Here is a 24,535-nt window from a genome sequence, read left to right as displayed (position 1 = left end):
TTTGAACGGTGGGAGAAAACCCGATTCCCCGCAGAAAACCCACGCAGACACGGGGAAGAACATACAAACTCTTTACAGACAGCGCGGGACTCAAACACCAGTTCCAATTGCTGGTGCTGTAAAGGCGTTGCGCTAACCGCTACGCCAACTATTCCGCCCATGTGATGAATGTGATTGATGTGTCACTGAGCCATTTAACACATAAACTGTCATTAAATCAAAAGGCATTTGTCATTAGGCTGTTTCCCTGTCCTTCTCCGTGCAAAGGACAGGTCCTTCAGTCTAACTTCTCCACGCTGACCAAGTTGGTGTCTGAATGGTCTCATTTGCGTGCATTTGGTCCATAGTCTTCAAACCCTTTCTATCCAAATATCTGTCCAAATGACCTTTGGATGTCATAATTGCACCTACTTCTATAACATGCTTTTGCAGCTCAATTCAAGCACAGACCAATGAGTCAAAAAATTACTTCTGAAGTCTTTTCTAAATTTGTTCCCTCACCTTAAACCAATGCTTTATAGTTCTCGAATTAAGTACCCTCAGAAAAAGACATTCTTGATATCCATGCCCTTTCTTATTTTATCTATATTTATAAGGTATATATAATCTTCCTACATTCGTGAGAATAAATGCCGAACCTATCTATACTATGCAGTTCATCGAGTTGCCCCCGCAATTTAATCATGAGCTGATCCATTTCCCCACTCAGCCCCACTGGTCAGCTGCCTTCCCATAACCTTCGATGACCTGGCTAATCAAGAAGCCTTAAATACACCCAATGATCTCGCCTCCATAACTGCCTGTGGCAACATACTCCACAGATTTGCCACCCTCTGGCTGAAGAAGTTTCTCTGCATCTCTGTCCTAAGGGGACTCCTTTCAATCCTTAAGTTATGCCCTCTTGCCTTGGACTCTCCCACATATGAAACCACCTCTCCACATCTACTCTGCTTATTTCTTTCAGCATTTGAAATATGTCAATGAGATCCCCTCCCCTCATTCTCCTAAATTGCAACGTACAGGCCAAGAGCTGACAAACATCCAAAAATTCAAGACCCAGGAACATCCAGTAAAACTCTTCTGCACCCTTTCTAACTTAATGGCATCCTTCCTTTCACTGGGTGAACAGAACTGGACACAGAACCCTATGTGGTCTCACCAATGACTTGCACAGCTGTGTCATAATGTCCCACTTTTTGTACTCAATATGCTGCCCAATGTCGGCAAGCATGCCAAGTGCTTACATCATTATCCTGGGATGCCACATTCAGGGTCCTACAGCTGCACTCCTTCCTAACCCTCTCTCATCAGGGCTCTATCATTTACTGTGCAAGTCCAGCCCAAGTTTGACTTACCAAAGTACAATACCTCAAACTTGCCAGAGTTAAACATAATTTGCCAATCCTTGGCCCACCTTCCAACTGATCTGGATCCTGCTGTAAACTTGGATATCCCTCATTGTCTAGTATACCAACAATTTGGTATAATTTGCACATTTATTAACCATGTTAATGACCTTGAAATCCAAATAATTATTTTTGACAAGAAACAACTATGGGCACAGCACCAACCTCTGCGGCAGTCCACTGGTCACTGCCCTCCAACTGCCTGTGGCAACATCCTCCACAGATTAACCCTCTGGCTTCTTCCTCTGAGTTAGCTTTGAATCCAATTGGCCAGCTCATGTGACCTAACCTTTTAGATCAACCTACCAGTTAGCACCTTGTTGAAGGCTTTGCCATGTCTGCTACACGGCTCTCATCCAACCTTTTGGTCACCTCTTCAAACAGCAGTTAGCATTGCTGTTAGCACAATACTATTAAGAAGCTTTCTTGGACATATTTAACAAATTCGACCCTATCCAAGCCTCTTTGCACTCTGGATGAACCAGGCAATGTCAGGGAAGTTTAAAATTCCAGAAATACTGTCCTAATATTCTTACAGCCATCTGCTTCTCTAATTCCTGCTTACTATTGAGTGGGACTATAATTCCCTGCCTGTTCCAAAGTTCCACCCACATAGCTTCACTGGATGATTCTCAGAGTATCCTCTAGTCTCTGATATAATGTCTTCCCTCATCAAAAAGGCAGCTCCCTCCCTACCCTATCCCCCTATGCTCCTCCCTTACCTGCATCTCTACCATGCAAATAAAATCTGTAACATTGAGCTGCCTGTCTTACTCTTCTCTCAGCCATATTTCTATTATGGCTACAATATTTCAGACCCTGTGCCAATCCAAGCCAAATTTACCTTTTAAGCCGTTTATTAAATAAATGCAGTTTAAACCACCAGATTTTTCTCTCTCTTTGCCAAATTCATGCCTGTCCTACCTAGTGTGTATTATTTGTCCTGCATTATGAAAGTTGATCAGAATATCATCCCATTTAATCAAAGTGAAATAAGGTGAGAATCTCTCTGGTGTGACGGTTAGGAAGGCTTGAATAAGGTGAAGTAGAGGTTTTTGGGAAGGTTTGCTGTGACACATCCCTTGCCAGAAAAGATAGCAAATTTACCTGGTCGTTCATGCATTGATGGGGATCTCTTCCATGATACAAATCTACATAATTTAATCTGTGAATCACTGCAACATCTTGTGGTCTGCCAATTAGCTTCACAGGCAAATACTTGTAACAATTGTGTGGATTGGCGTGGGATGGTTGGTGCATATCTATGCACTGAGATCATAATTCTGGGGCATTACTGCCTGTAGTAACATTTTGAGCATGAAAAAGCTGATGCAGGAACTCGTGTCCACTAGTACACATCAATAATTCACAGGTCACACCATAATTTGTTCAAGGACCTTTTTAACAAAGGGAAACGTTACAGAATACTGGGGCAATGTTCAAAAACAAAATTTACCAGACCTGAGAACAATAAGGTCCAACAGTTCCCAAGTATGTGAATTAGCTGCATCTTTCTTCCATGGTTAAAAAACCTTATGTGGAACAAGTGTTTATTGCTTTGATCTGCTTATGTCAATAAATCTTGAACCAGGAAAGAAGTGTAATTCTGTGCTTGCAAATGAAAGCCAGATTCGAAAGGAGCGACAGAGGTGGTGGAAATACAGTTCTCCTTTTCTCAGCTAGGTTTAGAGAGTTAGATTCACTGACCTCTCTGCAACTTTGTAAATGGCTCCACTGTAGCATGTAGTATTTAACTTGAAAGATCAAGAATCCTTTAATTTCCTTCCTCTGATCTTTCCACCATCTTCACTGTTCAGCCAACCTTTGAAGTTGAATATTGCATTTGAACACCGCTGACCTGTTTGGAGAGGCAAAAGTGAAAGGCAGCCAACACTGTAGTTAAATTTCTCATATATTGATTTGAGGCTATAAAATTGATGAACTATTTGCCAACGGATTGTCCACTAAATTTAATGAAGGATTTACTGTTAGTGTGGGAATGGTGTGCTTTTTAATCAAAAATATCACCGTATTTAATGGCAAGTGATACAAGGTAAATAAAGTAGGATCTGATACCTTGCGTGCAGGAATTATGGCTGTACTCACCTAGTTTGAATCTTCATCTCAAATAGCTATTAAAGCTGTAATTTTAAATAAGATGATATGGATGTCAGTTAAATTTCATTGAATTCACTCTTATTCTATTGATGTATTCCAACTACTTGACTCAGCTTGTGGTCGTAGGAAATGTTTGGGGTGGCCCAGTTAGCGTGGCAGTTAGCGCAACGCTGTTACAGTGCCAGTGATCCGGGTTTGAATCCGCTTCTTTCTGTGAGGAGTTTGTATGTTCCCCCGGTCTCTGTGGGGTTTCCCTGGGTGCTTCGGTTTCCTCCCACCATTTGAAACATAAGCAGTTGTCAGTTGATTGAGTGTAATTGGGCGGCACAGAATCAGCCTCTACTGTGTTGTAAATTTAAAAAAAAGAAATTTGTCCACTCTTGCTGAGAGGATGAGACTTCATGTGTATATGAGATTTTAATGTGTTACACTGCCTTGTCTCACAGAATCTACAAATAACAGTATATCTAGCTAGGTAGATGTCAAATAAATGTTTATCTACGTATTATTTCTGTGTGAGGTAGGTTAAATTTTTAATTGGCATGATGTATAAAAATTAAAGGGCCTGTTTGCCCATTAAAGGGCCTGTGTGTTCCCATACCCAGGCCAGGCGAAAAGAACCTAATGAATAGTCTTGCTGTCGAGAAAATGCTCTTTGTTGTCTCCTCTTATATTCAAAGCATCAAAGAAACATAATTGTTCTGGTTTCCTTTAAGCATCAAAAAAAATCTCTTTCAGTTAATGATGCATTTTAAATTCAAATTGATTATACCACAGCATTATTCATGGTATATCACCATGTAATGTGCCCTGAATTCTTTTGCTAATTTTAACTGGGTGCAAGATGATGGTCCTTTCACAAAACAAAGCATAATTGAAATCCATGCTGATTTCATGAGTTTCAGCAGATGGTCTGTTTTCACACTGGGCCATTTAAAATATTTCTTTCCCAGAAGTTTGTTTGCATGGGCCAGTGTATCTCTACTGTGCTTTGGGGGTTTGTTGTAGGTGCTCTCTAGTGACATACTGAGGATAAATGTTACTGATATTACTGACAAGTACTTTGCAAAACAAGGTGGTACATTTGATAATAAAATAGCAGAAATTATCAAAAAAAATTCCGACCGAAAGAAAACAAAAAAAAATCTCTCTGCTCTGCTCAAATAATTTTTGTAACCATCAGTTCTCCCAGATCGGTAATGCTGGTTTTATGTTTATTTGACCTATGGCCGCTTGAGGAGGAGGAAGCTTTCTCTCACCGGCACAGAACCCTATATCTGTATCGCTTGGGACCAGATCCGTTTTTTGTTTTATTTTGGAACAATGGTACAAAGCAGCATCAGCAGAATATCTGTATCAGGGGTTAAACGACAAACAACGGCGGCTTTTTGAGGACCAACATGATGCCACAAGTGGAAAATTCACATGAAAGAATGTTTAGTACTTACCAAAACAAAATTTGATCTCTGCTTACAGAAGAAGATAAATGCAGCACCAAGCACTAGAAATTCTTCTCGGCAGCTTTTTTTCCAAATCTTTCCACCAGTGCTACCTGTCCACGACACCTTCTCACCACTGCCACCCTGACCGGTCCGCGCTCCTGCCTGGGAGCCCGAGGTCCCCACTGCTACCTGGGAGCCCGAGGTCCCTGCTGCTGCCCGGGAGCCCGAGGTCCTCACTCCCGCCCAGGAGCCCAAGGTGACCTCTTCGATGCGGACGGCAACGCATCCAATGTTGAGAATGGAGCCGCCGATTCCGGCTGCAGCAGATGCTGAAGACTTGGGCCCAACTCCATCTGGCATCCTCCTGGCCAGAAGCAAAAGTTTTGTTTTGTACCACTGATCTTTGTTGCTAATAAACTGGCGCCAAGAGAGCGTCAGCGACCCACATGGGCAAGTCAGATGGTGAGTTTTTTTTCAACTTGTGTCATCATGTCGGTGCTAAAAAAAAGTTTGGTTTTTGGATCTTTCTGGTTTTCAGAACTTTGGATAGAAACATAGAAATATAGAAGATAGGAGCAGGAGTAGGTCATTCGGCCCTTCGAGCCTGCTCCGCCATTCAATGAGATCATGGCTGATCTTAAAGTTCAGTACTCCGTCCCTGTCTTCTCTCCGTAAGCCCTAATTCCCTTATACTGAAGAAATATATCTAATTCCCTCATTAATATATTCAATGAACCTGCCTCTACTGCTCTATGTGGCAATGAATTCCACAGATTCACCACCCTCTGGGTAAAGAAATTCCTCCTCATCTTGGTCCTAAATGGTTTGCCTATTATCCTCGAATCATGGCCCCGGGTTCTGGACTCCCCCACCATTGGAAACATCCCTTCTGCATCCATTCTGTCCAGTCCTGCCAGAATTTTATATGTCTCTATGAGATCCCCTCTCAATCTTCTAAACTCCAGCGAGTACAAACCCAAATTGCACAATCTTTCCTCATAAGTTGTTCCTGCCATTCCAGGTATCAGCCTGGTGAATCGCCTTTGCACTCCCTCCATTGCAAGAACATCCTTCCTCAGATAAGACGACCAAAACTGCACACAATACTCCAGGTGTAGTCTCACCAAGGCTCTGTACAGCTGCAGTAAGGTATCCTTATTCCTATACTCAAACCCTCTTGATATGAAAGCCAACATACCATTTGCCTTTTTAACCGCCTGCTGTACCTGCATGCTTGCCTTCAGTGACTGGTGCACAAGAACTCCTAGGTCTCTCTGCACTTCCCCATCTCCCAATCTATTGCCATTCAAATAGTAATCTGCCTTCCGGTTTGTATTACCAAAGCAGATAACCTCACATTTATCCACATTGTAGTGCATTTGCCATGTATCTGCCTAGTCCCCCAATTTATCCAAATCACACTGGAGCTTCCTGACCCCCTCTTCAGTGTACACAGGCCCTCCTAGCTTAGTGTCGTCTGCAAATTTGGAGATATTACATCCAATCCCCTCATCTAGATCATTAATGTAAATTGTGAACAGCTGAGGTCCCAGTACAGATCCCTGTGGCTCCCCACTGGTCACCACCTGCCACTCAGAAAACAAGCCGTTTATCCCAACTCTCTGTTTTCTATCTGCCAGCCAGTTCTCAATCCACATCAATACCTTGTCCCCAATCCCATGAGCCTTGATTTTGCATGCCAGTCGTTTATGTGGGACCTTATCGAAGGCCTTTTGGAAATCCAGATACACCACATCCACTGGCTCTCCCCCATCTATTTTACCTGTCACCATCTCCAAGAATTCCAATAGATTTGTCAAGCATGATTTATCTTTTGTAAATCCATGTTGACTCTGTCCGATCCCTGCTACAGACTGGACAGAATGGATGTAGAAGGGATGTTTCCAATGGTGGGGGAGTCCAGAACCCAGGGCCATGGTTCGAGGATAATAGGCAAACCATTTAGGACCGAGATGAGGAGGAATTTCTTTACCCAGAGGGTGGTGAATCTGTGGAATTCATTGCCATAGAGCTAGTCATATGCTCCGCTATTACATCCTTAATAATGGATTCCATCATTTTGCCCACTACCGATGTAAGGCTCACCGGCCTATAATTCCCTGCTTTTTCTCTACCCCCCTTTTTAAATAGTGGGGTAACATTAGCTACCCTCCAATCCATGGGTACTGATCCTGAGTCTATCGAGTTCTGGAAAATAATTCTTAAAGCATCTGCTATCTGAATGTCCACTTCTTTAAGTACCCTAGGATGCAGATTATCAGGCCCCTGGGATTTATCGGCCTTCAAGTTCCCCAAGACCATGTCCTTAGAGAAACTGATTTCTTTCAGTTCCTTCCTTGCATTAGTCTCTATGTTTCCCAACATCCTTGGGAGGTTATTTGTATCCTCTCTTGTGAAAACAGAACTAAAGTAAGAATTTAATTGGTCTGCTATTTCCTTATTCCCCATTATATATTCCCCTGATTCTGACTGCAAGGGATCTACTCTGGATTTCACCAATCTTACATAGGATTGGTTTTGGCATTGCATTGTTCTTGGTCTTTGCTCAATTCAGTTTGGCGTTTGGATTTTTGGAGTGAACAGAAATTTCTGGTTATACTCGAGTTCAGCCCTGGCAAGCCTGAGTGTAGCTATTGTGTTAAGAGCTATAATAGGTGGGATAAGCCTGGACTGGAGCCACCTATGTATTCACTTGCTGCAGGATTCCTGCAGTTTCTGCTATGACTGTGGACCTCCTAATGCTTTCCCTGCTTTGCTGTTGATCAGGGATATTTTAAAACAGAGTAATTAAATCTTTGAAAACTAAAATCATTTCAAAATTTAATAACAGCAGTTAAGTAGTTACATAATTATGGAAAAAAAAGATAGATCTCTTTAATGAAGGTCAAGGACCCCTTCAGTTTGAACACCAGTAACAAAAGGCAAAAAGGTCTCATGTAAGGTACATTGTGTATTCAGCCTTTCAACTCCGTAAGCTCAGGAGCTCTGACTGCAATCAGTAGGAGAAGAGCAGGATGTAATGTGCAGTGGTATATGTAGGACCTTTAATTCCATGTGTGGTGTATAGGAATAGAAGCAGGACACAAAAGTGCTGTTGAAGCTCAGCAGGTCATACAGCATCCATAGAAAGTTAAAGGCAGGTGACATGTTGGGCCTGAGCCCTTCATCAGGAAAGGAGCATATGTATAGTAGTATATAGGAGTAGGTCTGGAATGCACAGGCACATGCAGCTGGGTGGTACTTTTCTGTGCAATTGACAATTGCCTGTTAGTTGTTAGTATATTCATTGTGACCTTCTGCATGGGTCAACAGAGCACTTCATTGCAGTGTGTTGCAATTAAGCACCATCTTGTTTTATTCTCACCATCATTCTTGTAAAGATTGTTAATGGTCAGATCCTGGTTAGCGATTGGCAGGGCTGTAAGAGTTCCAAAACTGGGCCACTCCTACTCTGATTTCCAGTTTAAAATAAAATTAAAGTTAGACATACAGCCCAGTAACAGGCCATTTTGGCCCAAAATTCCATGCCGCCCAACTAACCTATACCCCTGGTACATTTTAAAGGGTGGGAGGAAACTGGAGCCCCGGGGAAAACCCACGCAGACATGGGGAGAACATACAAACTCTTTACAGACTGCACGGGATTCAAACCGGTTTTAAAATCCACCTCCACGTTTTATCAGTGTCTTCCCAGCCTGCTCTGACTTCCTCTGCTCGTTCCATGGAGTGCTCGGATCTTGCTCTGCTGACTTGTTTCCTGCAGTTTAGCAGCGGTGGCACATCCCCATGCACTCCCTCTTGGTTGCAATGTGTTTCTAATGTGTTGCAATGCCATCCGTTTACCCCAAAGGCGCTCCTTTGTCCATATCTCAAAAACCACGCGTGAAGAAACGATTGGGAAAGACTAGCTGAAGAAAAACCCTGAGTAATAGATGAACATCAGTGCAAAGAAATAGTTGCAGATTGGGCAGGGCTATGCCTGGGGATTGAGGACAGGTTGGGCAGGAGTGCTGCCTGGGGATTGGGTGCATGTTAGAAGTTATTACTTGGGGGTTGGATGCAAGTTGGACAAGGGGACTGCTTGGCATGCTGGGTGCTACTTATGGGGAAGTGTTGCTTGGGGTCAGGAGAACCACATTCTGGTTTGAGCATAGGCCAAGGAGGTATTGCCTAGTGATATGGAAGGGGCTTTGAGTCTGGGTACAGATGGTAGTGTCTGGCTGATGTTCTGTGCTCCCTGTAAAAAAAAAAATCGCTAGTTTTTTTTAATGGCTTGAAACTGGTTATTATTTTGTGTGTACATTTTCAAAAATTTTCCAAATGGGGGGGGGGGGTGTTGGTCCCCCATGCAAGTGCTGTGCTCTTTTCATTTTTTTAACCTCACTCACATGCTTGGTAATGGCATTGCGCTAACCGCTACACTAACCTTACCGCCCAAAATCAAATTAAGGATTCCAGATCATCTCAAACCCTGAGATTGAGCTACAAACTGTATTAATTGTATTAATTGCTTGAGATGGTGTCACTCATCTGCCAATTTTTAAGCCTGTTTTGTGATTGAAATATCTGATCACAAAGGCCATGTCAGAAAGAAGAATTTACATTTCTGCAGCTCCTTTCAAAGTCACATTATGAACTAACAACCCTCTTAATTATTTTTGGGACGAAAAGGACTTTTTACCACTAACACAGGCAGTGGTCAATTCAAAATAAGTTTTTTATTAAACTATCAATAACATAACATTTCTTATCTCTAAATTTAACCCCACTATGCGCAAATGTAAATATATGTGTGTGTGTAAAATTAAAGTCCCACTCTGAAAAGTCACTAAGTTCAGCATCATTTTAGTTTTGCTTGAAGGTCTTAAATTTTCAGTTCAGAAGCACTTCAGGCCTCTTTACTCACAATTCTGCTTTCCACATGAAGAATCTGCCCACTTCTCAAAGAGACAGCCATTTTCCTCCATGATGAATTCACAAACCAGACAAGGGTTAAATGAAGTGGCCATACAAATATAGACCCAGTAGAAATCTCTCCTTTTTTCCCCAAAGAGACAGTGAAATGGTCTTCCTTATTTCAAAAGTCACTGATTCAGTGTTTCCCCTTTTCCCAGGAGTAGCACACAACAACAGCACCTATTCTGGTTACTGTAACTCAACCCTGTCTTTCACAAGGTTTCAACTCCTATGTGTCACAGGGTTTTGACTTCTGTAAACTCCAAGCTGAACTCTCGTTTCTCATTTTGATAATATATTTCTCCTAATTAGGTGACCATTTACATCATCAATAAGGTCAGTTCCAATTCTTTAAAATCCTGTGATTAGTTATTGGAATTTTAAACAGTTGCCAACCCCAGTTTCTTGTAAACCATGTGATCTTCATCTTCTGCCCTGCAGATGATACTTCTCTGAAAGATTACCTCACTTCTGTTCCACAGGCTTAAGTGCATCACTTACATGGCTCTGAGTATAATTTCTCTTTTTCAAGAGGCCTGGTGGTTTAGTTTAAAATCAGATGGCTTCCTTAGCAGTTCTTATTGAGTAATCAAGACCCACTTCAAATCCATTAGCTCAAGTCGACTTGTAGATTGAACCCTCCTCTCTGAAAACAATGCTTCTCTATAAATGTGCTGTGACCTGTGTGCGACCCTGTACCAATCCACAACTAACTACTAAGATACAGATACAATATTTTAACTCTATAATTTACTTGTATGAGAAATATAGTTTAACATTAAAGGTTAACACAAATCTGTTTCCATAGTAAAAATCTCATGGTGGCACTTGGAGAATTATCAATAAAAATATAATGCAGAGTTGTGTAAGAGACAAGGGAATAGATGAACAAAAGCTTGGTCAAGAAGTATGTTTTATGGAGCATCGTAAAGGAGGAGAGAAAGATAGCAACGTGGAACAGGAAGAATTCCAGAATTTGCAATCTAAGTGTCAGGTGTGGCCACCAAAGGTGGAATGATCAAAACTAATGTGTTTTAAAAGATCAGAGTACAGAAAAAAAAAACCCTGGTATCCAGCACCAATGGGGATTGGTAAATGGCAGATAAATGTATTTTCTGTTTGGTTGAGACTTGCTCTTAGAATGGCTAACTAATACACCTGCATTAAGAATTAATAGTTTAAAAGATAAAAAATATGATACTGTGCTTAGACTGAACTTCACTTACATGAATATATAAACCTTAAAGTATTTTACTTTATTTTCAGTTGCATTCTTTGAAAACATTTAACTGTCTCTCCATCTACAGGTTCCTCCCCATCAACGGAGCCGCCCGAAACGCAAACAGTAACATTATAGATAATTAACCCCCCCTTCCCCCAATTTGCAGATAAAGCCTCTGACTGGGGCGATTCTTACTAAGCAGGGATAAGGAGACACTTTAAGAGAGTCACCCCAGCGGCGAGCGGCATCAACCAGCTCTTCATCCTTGGTGACGCCATTTCTCTTTCACACAACTTTATTTAAACAGCTGCTATGAGCAAAGGCACTCCGCTGGCTGAATATTTGCTCACGTCTTCACCAAAGGGTTTTGTGTTACTCCAGAGAATATTTAATTGTACACTTCTAAAAGTGTATTTTTTACCTATCGTTTCATTCTTACTTATTTAAATTTTTTAAAATTTATTTTCCTTGATTTTTTTTGCTGTTTGCTTGAATTTTGGATACTATGGTTTTATTGTAGTTGGACAGAGGCATACTTATCTGGTGATTTATCAGGAATCCCATCTGGAAGGGAGAGGATATATGAGGAGAAGCACCCCAGATTTCCAAACACCACTTGAGCCTTGTGTTGATGTGCTCTGTTCATTCCTAATCATGGCCAAGATGCCAATTGTATACGATAGAGATAAAACTCAAAAGATTTATGTCCACAAATTAGAATGGCATTTGGTAGTCCAAAAAAAATCTACACGGCAAAAAAAATCTGGGCAGTTGAGATTTTATAAGATGAGGTTTCTTTCAGTAGTGAATCTCAATACTCTGCAAAAATGAACAAGAACGAGCAAGGCCAGGGCACTCATGTTGGAAGGGCCCTGAGGAGTGTTATTGCACTGAAAGACCACGGGTTCCCGAAAGTCGTGAAGAGGATGTGTATATGCCTGCCTTCATCGACTGAAGGATTGAGTATTGGAGTTCGAACATCACGTTACAGTTGTACAAATCATTGGTTAGCCTGCTTTTAGAGCATGGTGTGCAGTTCTGGTTGCCACTCTCTAAGAAGGATGTGATTACGTTAGAGAAGGTGCAGAAAAGATACAAAGAAGTGTTGCCTGGACTGAAAAGCTTGAATGATAAGAAGAGTTTGGACAAACTGGGACTGTCTTAGGAGCAAAGCAGGCTGAAAACTGACCTTGTATAGGTTCATTGTGAATCACTTTCTGGTTTTCCCTAGGGCTGACTCAGCTGTTTCTATTTTCAGTCTGCAATAACTGAGTTTTCAAATTGCTATTTCAATCAACTGCCCAAATGAGCAAGGCCTTGTCCATTGCTAATTTAATTATGCACATGTTATAATTTGTACCCAGGTAATTTTTAATTATTCATTCCTTCCTATGAACAATTTTGTAATTTTCTGACGGAAAAAGTTTTGAATTGATTCTCAAATATAAATTTTCACTGAGTTAGAAATAGGGGAGCCAGCCCTGTTTCTATATTCCTTTAACCATTAAGTAATGTGATTTCCAATCAGAGGACAATCATTGCCATTATAGACAGATACCACCTCATATAACTAAAAATGCTATCTTAAGTATAGGTTTGCCAAGATTACAAAGATTGTACTAAATACATCAAATCGATTCACCTGAGATCCTGTCTCTAGCCAACTTGCCTGGTATACCAGCTTCTTTTTTTCCCCAACTTGATTCTTTTGAAATGTACAATACAACTCTGATTTTCTGACAAGTCGGGACTGGGTCCATTTTGGATAAACAGTTTTTTTGGAGAACTGGTAATTTTCTTAAAAACAGCCCAGTGACAACAGTAAATCACTTGCATCAATGTTTAAACATCAACAAACTACAAGGGTGTGATGCGCTATCGAGCAGAAAAGCAGACACAAAACATAAAGGCTGTTCAACAGGCTTTATTCCACACAAACTTCCACAGAGCTGGCTGTGAGAGTAGCTGTGCTGGTTCTGAGACTGACCTCAAGGGGCCGGCTGTAGTTTATATCCCGGAGGGTGATTGGCAGCTGACCGGGTGGGGCTTGGTCCTTTCAGGTTGGCTGATTGACAGGTGTTGCCTTGTCCTCCAGTGCTCTTCCTGCAGGTACACAGGTTGCGCCCTGCAGTAGGCTAGTGGTGTATCACCACAAAGGGAAGGCATTTCAAGCATTTCAAGCATTAAAATAATGTTTAATTCTCACCAATAAAATGCTGGCTGTCGCCAATCCCCAACACAAACCCACCGCTGCCATTGATCTCCGGGGAGGCTTCCTGGGCCAGTGGAGCACTTGCTGGCAAGTCGGAGGGCTACTATCTCTCCGGTCACCAGAGCTCCTGACGCAGGAGTGCCGATTCAGACTCCTCCCCTAGGCCAACCTCATACGCATACTGGGCGTGGAAAGTAGTCTCGGGGGATGATTCAGCGTCAGTGTCTGGTGTGCCATGGAGGAAGGGAATGCCACTGAACCTGAGGTCCCCGCTCTTGCCCGAGAGGCCACTCATCTTGATGACGCTGGGACAAGGGATTCTTCCGACCGCATACAGCTGGGAGACTGCGGCACGCAGTTTGAGAGGGGGAGTTGGAGAGAAAAGTCATTTCAGTTAACTGAAATGAGGACAATCGTCATTCTAATTTCATGTTGGGTGAATTTTTTTCAACCTGGAGGTCAGTTTGGCTCCGAAAATATTTCGCATAAATGACATGCAACCCATGTCAAGTTTTGGTGTTCCCACCTTTAGTCAGTCACCTGCACATCAGCAAATAGTGTTTGTTGTATTGTTTAAAACTTTTGATGCATTGTTTGATCTTTTATTTTTCAAGCACATTTTGGTTCACAGCAATTTACTTCAGTCAGCTGAGTTTCTTGTATAACTTTAAAAAAAATCTCTTCTTCCACGAAACAAAACCTCCAGTTTTACTTTCTGACCCATCAGTGCACAGGAACATGTCTCATTGGTTATTGGAACTTAATTTAAGTTAATAGTGATGTTAAGTTAATAGTGATAAGATAAAAGTGTTACGAGCCCAAAGGATCCCAAAACCCAGCATCATTAGACATTCACCAAGACAAGTATTTACTTAAACAAAAGTTGTTTTTAATTATCTTTAAACATGAAAACAGAATCAAACTTTAACTTATCTCTGTACTTAACTAACCCAAATTAACACCCTTCTAATTCTAAGTGCACGTGTATGATGTGTGTGTAAATTTAAGAAAAGTTCTTTGGTTCATAGTTTAATCTCACTTCTCCTTTTTCCAAGTTCTGGTTGCAGGCAATTCTTATACTGTGCACAGAATTTAAGATGTATAAAGTTCACCAGGCTTTGGTGTTCAAAAGATAAATGGTTACCATTCAGGAAGGTTCTTGTAGGGTTTGCAGAGAGAGATTTGTTGTTCCAGGATTTCCACAACTGAGGTACCACCACTAGTCACCTCAAGGTCTCACTGATGAAACTTGCCCCATCAAGGTTCTCCAGATTGTAACCTCTTTCTTTCAAGTTACCACCAAGTTCCTTTCTGTTCTCCTTATTCCAAGAGAAACAGACAGATAGCACTTCTGGCCATCCACTGCTTTGTAGCTTTCTGTTTCAACAAGCTTCCTGGCTTGCACTGTTCAGCTGCTTTCAGCGTCACACACACACACTGGCTGAGTGAGCTTCTTGAACTTCTCTCTCTCTCTCCAACTGCCAGAAAGCCCATGTGACTCTCTCACTTGCAAAAAACCCCACCTTCTTCAGCAAACAACAGGAGTTATCTTTCCACTCCTATCTGTTGTCTTAGATAAACAAAACCCAGGAGTGACCTTTCTGTGAGCACACTGTAGGTACTGATAAACAGCCAGTTTGTCTCCTCCAAACAATGGTCTATTAATTTCATGATGTCATTTCAATTAGCACCTTCTTGTGAAATGTGCATAAAGTTCTCCATAGTTTTTGCAATGTTCCTTAATATGAATTCTTCAGTCTTTCAAATAAGATCTGTTTTAAAATATGTGTATGTATGTAACCCACTAATCTTATCAAATTTTTCATAATATTTATCCATTACAAAAGTTTTATTCTATTTTCATGTTTAAAGATAACTAAAAGCAACTTTTGTTTAAGTAACCATTTGTCTTGGTGAATTTCTAGCTGCTGGGTTTTGGGGTCCTCTGGGCCCATAACATTAGAAAGAAAAAAAAACATTGATCTATGGATTACATTTCAATTAGTTTTGAATTTAAAGAAACAGCAAGGTAACTGGGCTTTCCAGCCATGAGCCAAATATACCTATGTGACCAATGAACTGTCTCATCTTTGGAATGTGGGCACAAACCAGAGCACCCAGAGGAAACCCACATACAAACATACAAACTGCTTGCAGACCGCTCTGGATTGGAATCTGTGTTGCTGCCGCTGTAATAGCATTGCGCTAACCCAGTGATTCCCAAAGTGGTCGCTGCCACCTGACTGTGGGCGGTAGAAAGATCCAAGTGGGTGGTGAGGGAAAAGGGGGTGGTGAGGAAAAAGGTGGTGGTCTGAACCTTCTGTTTTCTTATTATTCTGTTTGCTGCAAAGTTTAATGAATAAGGCTGTGCAGTAATTTTCTGACCAGACTCCAGGTGGCAGTAATGAGCAAAATAAATGCCGACAAGGAGTTCTCACGAGAACTGGTCTCGGTGGATTCCATGTTGTACTGGTGACACCACCCCCCCCTCAGCGATGCCAGTAACCCCCCTGTCAGTGTTAGCACTAACCCCCCCCTGTCAGTGTTAGCACTAACCCCCCCCTCTCGGCGCCACCACCAACCCCCTATCAGCGCAGCTGACACCACCCTCCTCTCAGCGCCCCACTAACCCCCCTCTCAGTGCCACCACACTCCCTCTCAGCGCAGCTACCAACCCACCTCTCAGTGCCACCACCAACCCCTCCCTTAGCGCCGCCACTAACCCCCCATCATGCTCAGTGCCGTCACTAACTGAGCCCCTCCCCCCTCAGCGCCACCAGTAACTCCCCTCACCCCACTCAGTGCCACTATCTCCCTCAGCGCAGCCACTACCCACCCCTCTGGCCCCCCGGGCCGGTGTATGGAGGGGGCACTTGGGATGTAGCCTGGATGCTAAGAGGGCAGCAGCACGAGAAAGTTTGGGAATCACTTCGTTAACCACTACACTACCTGTGCTACCCGAATCTGCAAATCTGCCTTGATTTTGTCTTGATGCCAGAGAGGTAAATCCTATCCTTTCAGGGATCCCTGTAAATCCAGAGGGCAGAGAGATGTTCAGTACATGCTGTTCTCTGCTTTGGAAGTATGGAAGATTAGATCGGAGTCAAATATTGATCTTGGCTCTGACTGAGAAAGTTGTTGCTCGGGCTTTTGAACTTGATTTCAGGTTGGCATATTATAAGCATAGGCTGAGATGATCTGAAGGTCAGAGGGAGGAAAGAAGGGGCTAGGTATCTCTATGGGTGGGATCCTGTGCTAAACTGCTGCGCTCTGGAATTTTTATCTTGTCTGGCTGACGATCCTTCATGTGCAAGCTTATTCGTGTGATTAGTAAACCAACCAAGACTGATCTTATTCTCTACCACATTTACACATCACAGCTTGCTTGTTGTTCACAACCCATGGAAATCTATTCTTTCCAGCTCAAGTTAATTTTAATACTCATGCTGTCAACTCTCTTAAATTAGCGAGTTGAAGGATCTTGAGAAGCATTGTCAGCAATTCACACATGTTCTGAGATCAGCCAGTTTCACGTGACTTTGAAGCAGTTGTGATGTGAACTAAGAAGGAATTTATAGAGACTTTTATAAATTATTTCCACGTGACTTAGTATAATTATTTTCCCTTCCGGGCTCTGTTTAATTTTATTTTCTTTCTCTTTGTTGGTGAAGATTAATTTTTATTAATAAATTCTCTGCCCAGTCTTTTTTGTTTTCTTGTTTTTGTTTGTTTTTATTTTATTTCTTAGATTAGGCGGGGTTTTACATAATAATTTTTCTTTTTTTGAAGATTTCATTTTGAGGGGATGAGGACATTTTCATTAAATGATTTCTTTAAAAAATTTTTTCAGACAACATGAAGTTACAAAATCAAAGAAACATTCCAGATCTATACAATAAAATAACTCAAACCAAACTACATGTTGATGTACAACAAAGAACATGTGATCACAATCGTAAAATTCTGCACTATTGTTTGTAAATGCAAAATTACACACCCTGCCAATCCTTCAAAGAAAAGTAGGAAACAAAGAAAAAGAGAAAGACCCCCCTCCCCCCATTGGAAAAGGAAAAAAAGAAAAAGGTGATTCTCCCATAGGATATAATGCTGTTTTCCAAAAGCATTAATTACATACAGATGAAACATTACATGATTCATCCAGAGCTTCCTTCCTCCCTTAAGTGACAAATGTCTTGGCATAGACATCACTAGGGATACTGGAGATAGTGGTATTGGAGACCGGAGTTGGGGTGGGGGGGATCATCAAAGATTGATCCCGTGTATCTTAAATATGGATTCCATATTCTTAAAAACAGGTTGTAACAATTTCTGAGGTTCTAATCTTCTCCAGGGGACACAACTAGGCATTTCACACTTCCAGTGGGTCAGACTCAGTTTGGATCAGATTTCCAAGGAATGGTATGCATTTCCTGGCCACCTCTGAATTAAGTTTAACAAATTTCCATCGATATTTTCACAGCATCAATTTAGGTCTTCTATCTGCTAATTTCCCCAATATAAACAATTCTGGCACCTGACGGTATCAAAATCTGATTATTTGTTCCAGGAGGTTCCCCAAATCTTCCCAGAAGGATCTCACCTTGGGGCATGACCAGTTCAAATGCAAAAAGTTCACTATGTCTTGACCGCATCGAAAACATAAATTAGATAATTCAGATTCCAATGTATTTAATTTTTGCAGGGTAAGGTACGGCTGATGCAAAAAGTTATGCTGCACTAGCCGATACCTTACTTTAATTGTATTGCTCATGTTGTCCCAACACTAGTCTGACCAACTTAATGGATAAATTTCTATTCCCAAATCTGATTCCCAGCTCTCTCTCTTGACTTATCTTGCCCGTGTTTAGGGGCTTCCACCTGAAGTAAGGATACATTTTGGAAATAAATTTTTTTGTGATCCCCTTTTGAACCAGAATCTCTATTTCAGTCCATTGCGGTAAAGTCAGTGCTGGACCTAATTTATCCCTTAAATCAGATCTTAACTGAAGATAGCAGAAAAAGGATGTATTTAAAACCAAATTTATTCCTGATTTGTTCAAATGTCATAAATTGTCCCAACTCATAACAATCTTTGATAGATTTGATCCCACTCTGGGACCAAGTTTCTAGAATTTTATCAATTGTTAATGGAGTTAATTTATTTTGAGCTGGGGGTATTTTGGGTGAGAAGCCTCCCCTAACACCAATTTGACCATTGAGTTTATTCCAAGTTGTAATAATATGTTTTAGAAAGGGGGCTTCCTTAGCACCAAATAGTAATTTAGAATTCCATTTATATATAAAATTTTCTGCCATCTTCCCACCAACCTTATGCAGTTCCAGTTTTACCCAAGAGAACTTGTCTCCTCCATCAAACTGGGAGGTGATGAACTTCATTTGGGTTGCCCAATAATTTTTTTAAAGTCTTGGAGCTTTAATCTTCCCAGTTCAGAATTCCAGGTTAATTTATTGATAGAGATTCTGGGGAACTTACCCTCATATTTGTTAATTGTGGTGTCATGCAATATGGTATATCATATGATGTCATATAGTGATTTTTTTCCCCCTTTTCTGAATACTTTATTTTTAAATTTTATAACCACAATAACATCAATTGTAATAAAATTCATATACAGTAAAAATATATGTGGATAATAACAAAAAAGAACCCCAACCTCCCTCTCCCTCCCCACTAATACCCACCCTTCTTCCCCTAAATCTACCCACTAAGAAAGAAAGAAGAAAAGGAGATCATCAATTATATATATATATATATATATATATATATATATAAAATTCCAATTCTCGGCTGTGAAATCAAGACATCTCACCAGAAGCAGATTGAGAGCTCAAATCTTCAAACCAAGAGTTTTCAAATTTGGGCTCCATTTAAAAAAAATTGTATTTATCCCTTAAATTATGTGTTTTCTTTTCAAGAAGGATACAAGATTTCATTTCATTGTGCCATCTTTGCATTCCCAAAGCTGAATCAGATTTCCAAGTAATAGCTGGACATTTATTGGATACAATAAAAATAAGTAAAAAATTCAATTTAATACATAGTCAATCTTAATCTTAAATCAACCGTCTTAATATCTCCTAATAAAAACAACATTGGATCAAACGGAAATTTAACTTTTAATACTTTTTCCAAAAATAATTTAACTTGTATCCAAAAGATCTTAACTTTAGGACAGATCCACGTCAAATGAGAAAAGGTACCTATGTAGCGGTTGAGTGACCATGCGAGTAAATGGGCCGAATCACCACAACTTGCAGCCAGGTCAAGATGGGGTGGGGTCCTCTTCACTGCCGAGAAGGAGCCCACGCCTAGCGCCACATGCGTGTAGCGGCCAGGTGGCCGGAGAGTGACACCGCGACGTGATGATGTCACTTCCGGAAGTTGGAGGGTACGTCACCAGAAGGGGCAGGCCACCGTGGACATGCGGGTAACTCAAACCAGTAAAGCCACTCTTCATTTTACACTCACCTTGTGTGGACGTCTCTTTATTCAGTAGCGGTGCCGCAGCAGATGCTACAGTGGTGACCCCGGCAGTTTCAATGCTTTGAAAACAGCATCGATAAGAAAATGCAGCAACTGGCTGAATCCACGGTCGCAGTGCCCGTGACCAACGCGGTGGGCATACATCTCTCACTGTTCTGGGCAAGCCAACCCAAGAACTGGCTACAGCTGGCTGAGTCACAGTTCCACATCAGGGAATCGTTTCAGAGGACACCAAGCTCTGGCATGTCGTCAGCACCCTGGACGCTGCCACAGCTGCCCAAGTAAGCTCCTTCATAAAAAAACCCACTTTTGGAGCGCAAGTATGAGCAGTTCCGCCATTTCCTCCTTGACATCCTAGAGCTCAGTTGGCACGAGTGTGCCATCTGCATCCTCAACGTGCAGGGCCTGGGCGACAGAAACCCCTCTGAGCAAATGCCCAAGATGGGGCCCTGGCAGATAGGCTCACAGACTGCTTCCTGTTAAAGGCCCTATTCCTCTCAAAACTGTCAGTGCACGTATCCTCAGCAGTTTCGGACATGGATTTCAGTGCCCTGCACTCGTAGCCAAGGAAGCAGACAGGCTGTTCTGTGTGCCACAACAGAACTCCCTTTACATGCAACCAGTTTACGTGATTGGCACCCCCATCCCATCCAGCCCACCAGAAACACCAGCAGTAACTGCGACACCATCATCGCAAAGAATGCATGGAGAACTACAGTGATTATTGTTTCTACCACTGCTGATGGGGCAAGAATGCCCAGCAGTGCACCCCCCCCCGCCCCCGTGCTCGTACCCCACCACCAAAACCAACACGGCGATGGAAAATGGGCAGGTCGGCCACCGATAGTGGCCTCGGCAGTTGGCACACTGAAAGGCCTACTTTACCTCAGTGACCATAGGACCAAGAGGGATTTCCTCATAGACACAGGCATGGAGATTAGCCTTATCCCGCCCACCTTTGAGGCGAGAAACAACACCAAAGGCTTTCCCTGCAAGCGGCCAATGGACCACCATTCCTAGCTACAGTACCCGCCTGGTCACCAACCACGTTGCAGATGCTGTTTTTCAGTGGGAGTGCACCATCGCGGCTGTGGGACAGGCGCTACACGGAGTGGATTTCCTCCGGGCTCATGAACTGCTAGTGGACATTACCAGATGCTGGTTAGTAAATGCCACAGCATTCCAATCTTTCCCCCCACTCTACGGAGACACTCTTTCCTGCCACTGTGAATCCACATCCTGGACCAAGACAAGTATGCCTCCCTACTGGCCAAATACCCGGCTCTATTGGCACTGAACTTCCCTGACTCCAACCCGTCACATTGTGGAGCATGCACAAGCCCAGTTAAGCTCCAACAGGCCAAGGCCGAGTTTGCCGCCGTGGAGGAGTTGAGGATCGTTCACCGTTCCAACAGCCCATGGGCCACCCCACTCCATATGGTACAGAAGAGCTCCAGCGTGTGGCGTCCGTGCGGTGACAACCGATGTCTAAATGAGGCGACAGTCCTGGACAGGTACCCCATCCCACACGTCCAGGATTTTGCCACAAGGCTGCAGGGCATTCTCCAAGGTGGTCCTCGTCAATCCTAGTACACCCCAGCAACGTCCAGAAGATGGCCATCACACACCTTTTGGCCTCTTTGAATTCCTAAGAATGCCTTTCAGACATTCCAGCGGCTAATGGACATGGTCAGCAGGGACCTCATCGGCGGCCAAGGCTTTCCATGCCACCAAGGCAGCACTGGCGAAGGCCATGGTATTGGCACACCTGAATCCCACCTCCCCCCTGGCCCTCACAATGGATGCTTCAGACAGAGTGGTGGGCATGGTGCTAGAGCAATGGATCGAGCAATGGACCGCCTACACAGACCACAAACCGTTGACCTACGCGCTTAGCAAGGTCTCGAACACGTAGTCGGCAAGACAACAGCAACAACTCTCCTATGTATCGAAATTCATCACGGATATCTGCCATGTTGCTGGTAAGGCTAACATAGTAGCCGACTTGCTGTCCCGGCCCGCTGTCGTCACAACTTGTGGGGGGCACGATGTCGCCCAGCTCACTAAGGACCAGAGGGAGGACGCAAATGTCCAGGTGTACCAGACGGCCATCACCAGCCTGAAGGTCAGAGACTTCAGCCACACCAGGAGAACTGACCCTGCTGTGCAATATTTCCACTGGGTCCCCAAGGCTGATTCTACCCACGAACTGACGAAGGTGTGTTTTTGACCAGATCCACGTTATCTCACCCCTCCATAAGATATATGGTCCGCCTGCTCTCGGACAAGTTCATGTGGCATGAACTCCGCCGAGACATTACCCTGTGGGTTTGAACCTGCTGACAGTGCCAGCGCGCCAAGGTGCAGCAACACACCAAAGACTCCCCCCACAGACTTTTGAGTCAGTGCAATACAGGTTCGAACATGTCCACGTTGACATCGTCGGCCCCCTCCCACTGAGCCAGGGTATGAAGTACCTGTTCACGACCATTGACAGATTCACCCGCTGGCCAGAGGCAACACCCATAGTTGCGTGTGACACAGGGGCTTGCGTCTGGGCTTTCCTCTTCACCTGAGTCACACATTTCGGAGTCCCAAGCCACATCACATCAGACCGAGGAGTGCAGTTCACCTCTTCCCTCTGGTCCAACTTGGCAAAACTCTCCGGCAGCCAGGTCCACCATATGATGGCCTACCATCCCCATGCAAACAGACTGGTCGAACGATTCCACCGCCACCTGAAGTCGACTGACTGGCTGGGCCAAACTGGATGGATGAGCTTCCGTGGGTACTGCTCGGGATCTGCATGGCACCGAAGGAGGACCTGCTGGCATGATCCGCAGAGATGGTGTATGGCGCACCCCTTACCATCCCAGCGGACCTACATTTCAACCTCCTCCCTCCCACCCCACAGACCAGCACGTTGGACGTCCTGCGCAGGCTGAGAGAGCAAGTGGGTGGACGAAACCCCACCCACCTCCCCGCCACCATCCAGACACGACCTGCCGCCCAGCCATGTTCCAGTGGATCTGCATTCCACACATTATGTTTTCGTATGCAGAGGCAGCAAGGGACCTCCCCTACAGTGCCCATATGAAGGCCGCTTCAAGGTACTGTGGAGAGACGGTGTGGTGTTCACATTGGTCATTGGCGGCCAACAGGACAGATTCACAGTTGACCGCCTCAAAGACACACCTGGACTCCAACCTGCTGGCCCCGGGCCCCTGGGTCAAGCGCAGAGGTAGACCACCCAGAGACTGTAAATTAGATGGCTCAGAGAACGATGGCGATTCTGGGGGGGGTGTAGCGAGCCGAGTGACTGCACGAGTAAACGGGCTGAATTTCTGCAGCATGTGGCTGGTCCCCTTCACTGCTGAGAAGGAGCCCGCACCTGGTGCCACACGCAGGCTAAAGAGCCCACCACTTCAGTGTAGCGGCCAGCCAGCCGGAGAGTGACACCGTGGCGCGATGACATCATTTCCGGAAGTTGGAGGGTACGGAGGTGGGCAGGGCCAGCACGGACACACGGGGATTTCAAACCAGTAAAGCCAGTCTTTATTTTACACTCACCTTGTGTGGATGTCTCATTATTCAGTAGCGCTGCCACAGCAGACGCTACACCTGTCTCTTAACCACATCTAAAACATAAATCTGAAGACATTAAATTAAATCTCTCTAAATTTTTAGGGGTTAGGTATAATTGATGTAGATATCATTGATATCAAAATAAGCTTTTTCCCTTTACTGTTAATAATCAGTGTTCAAAGATATGGAATCAATTGGGGATTAAAAATGTTGAAGTGGGGAAATTTGTATCTTTTAATCGAATGAGGGAAAAATATGAGATTCCCAATAATACTTTTTTTTGCTATTATCAAGTAAAAGCATTTTTTACTGAAAAGTTAGGTTATTGTTTAAAATTACCAGGACAATCTGTTTTAGAGTTATTACTTACTAAAGGAGATATAAATAAATTTATTTATGAGATGTATAAATTATTACAAAACAAAATGTCTAAGTCAAATATTCATAAACCAAAATTGAAATGGGAAACCAATTTGAATAAGAAGATAGATGAAAATGATTGGAGGAATTTATGTAAAGATAATATGACTAAGGTTATAAATGAAAGGTACAGATTAGCACAGTATAATTTTCTATTTTTTCCCCTTTTTGATTATGTATTCTGTTCTCCTCATGGATAGTTTACCTATAATATGATTAATAAAAAGATTGAAAAAGAAAGAAGGAATTTACTGTCCATTTCTGGTTGCTCTGAGCCAACTCATGACATTCTCATCGGAAGACCACAGTCAGTACGAACTGGAAACAACATCACCTCCTCACTGATTATCAACACAGGCGCACCTCACGGATGCATGCTTAGCCCACTGCTCTGCTCACTGTGTGAGCAGGCACAATTCCAATACTATCTGCCGATGACACCACAGATGTCGGCAGAATCACAGATGACAATGAGGAAGTGAACAGGAGGGAGATAGATCAGCCAGTTGACTGGTGTCACAGACACACAGAACCTTGCGCTCAACGTTAGCAAAACCAAGGAGATGATTGTGGTCTTCAGGAGGACACAAATCCAGTCCTCATCAGGGGTCAGCAGTGTAGAGGGTCAAGAACTTCAAATTTCTGGGT

The 24,535-nt window shown here is 43.0% G+C and overlaps 1 protein-coding gene and 1 long non-coding RNA gene across 5 annotated transcripts in view; one reads left to right on the top strand and one right to left on the bottom strand.

Moving 5' to 3' along the window:
• The window catches only part of LOC138760030 (uncharacterized), a 30,102-nt gene extending 26,856 nt beyond the window's left edge, over positions 1-3,246 (bottom strand). The window contains exon 1 of the long non-coding RNA XR_011355345.1: positions 3,114-3,246. This is a non-coding gene — a long non-coding RNA (uncharacterized lncRNA). The remainder of the gene's footprint in view (positions 1-3,113) is intronic.
• Positions 1-24,535, top strand: part of ppil2 (peptidylprolyl isomerase (cyclophilin)-like 2) — a 408,077-nt gene that overhangs the window by 105,856 nt on the left and 277,686 nt on the right. The gene's annotated exons all lie outside the window — the stretch shown is intronic.

This window comes from Narcine bancroftii, chromosome 4 (genome assembly GCF_036971445.1).
Source record: "Narcine bancroftii isolate sNarBan1 chromosome 4, sNarBan1.hap1, whole genome shotgun sequence".
In the NCBI taxonomy this organism is placed as follows: Eukaryota; Metazoa; Chordata; class Chondrichthyes; order Torpediniformes; family Narcinidae; genus Narcine; species Narcine bancroftii.
Note: the sequence above shows the minus strand (reverse complement) of the source record. Positions and strands in the feature narration are given on the sequence as shown.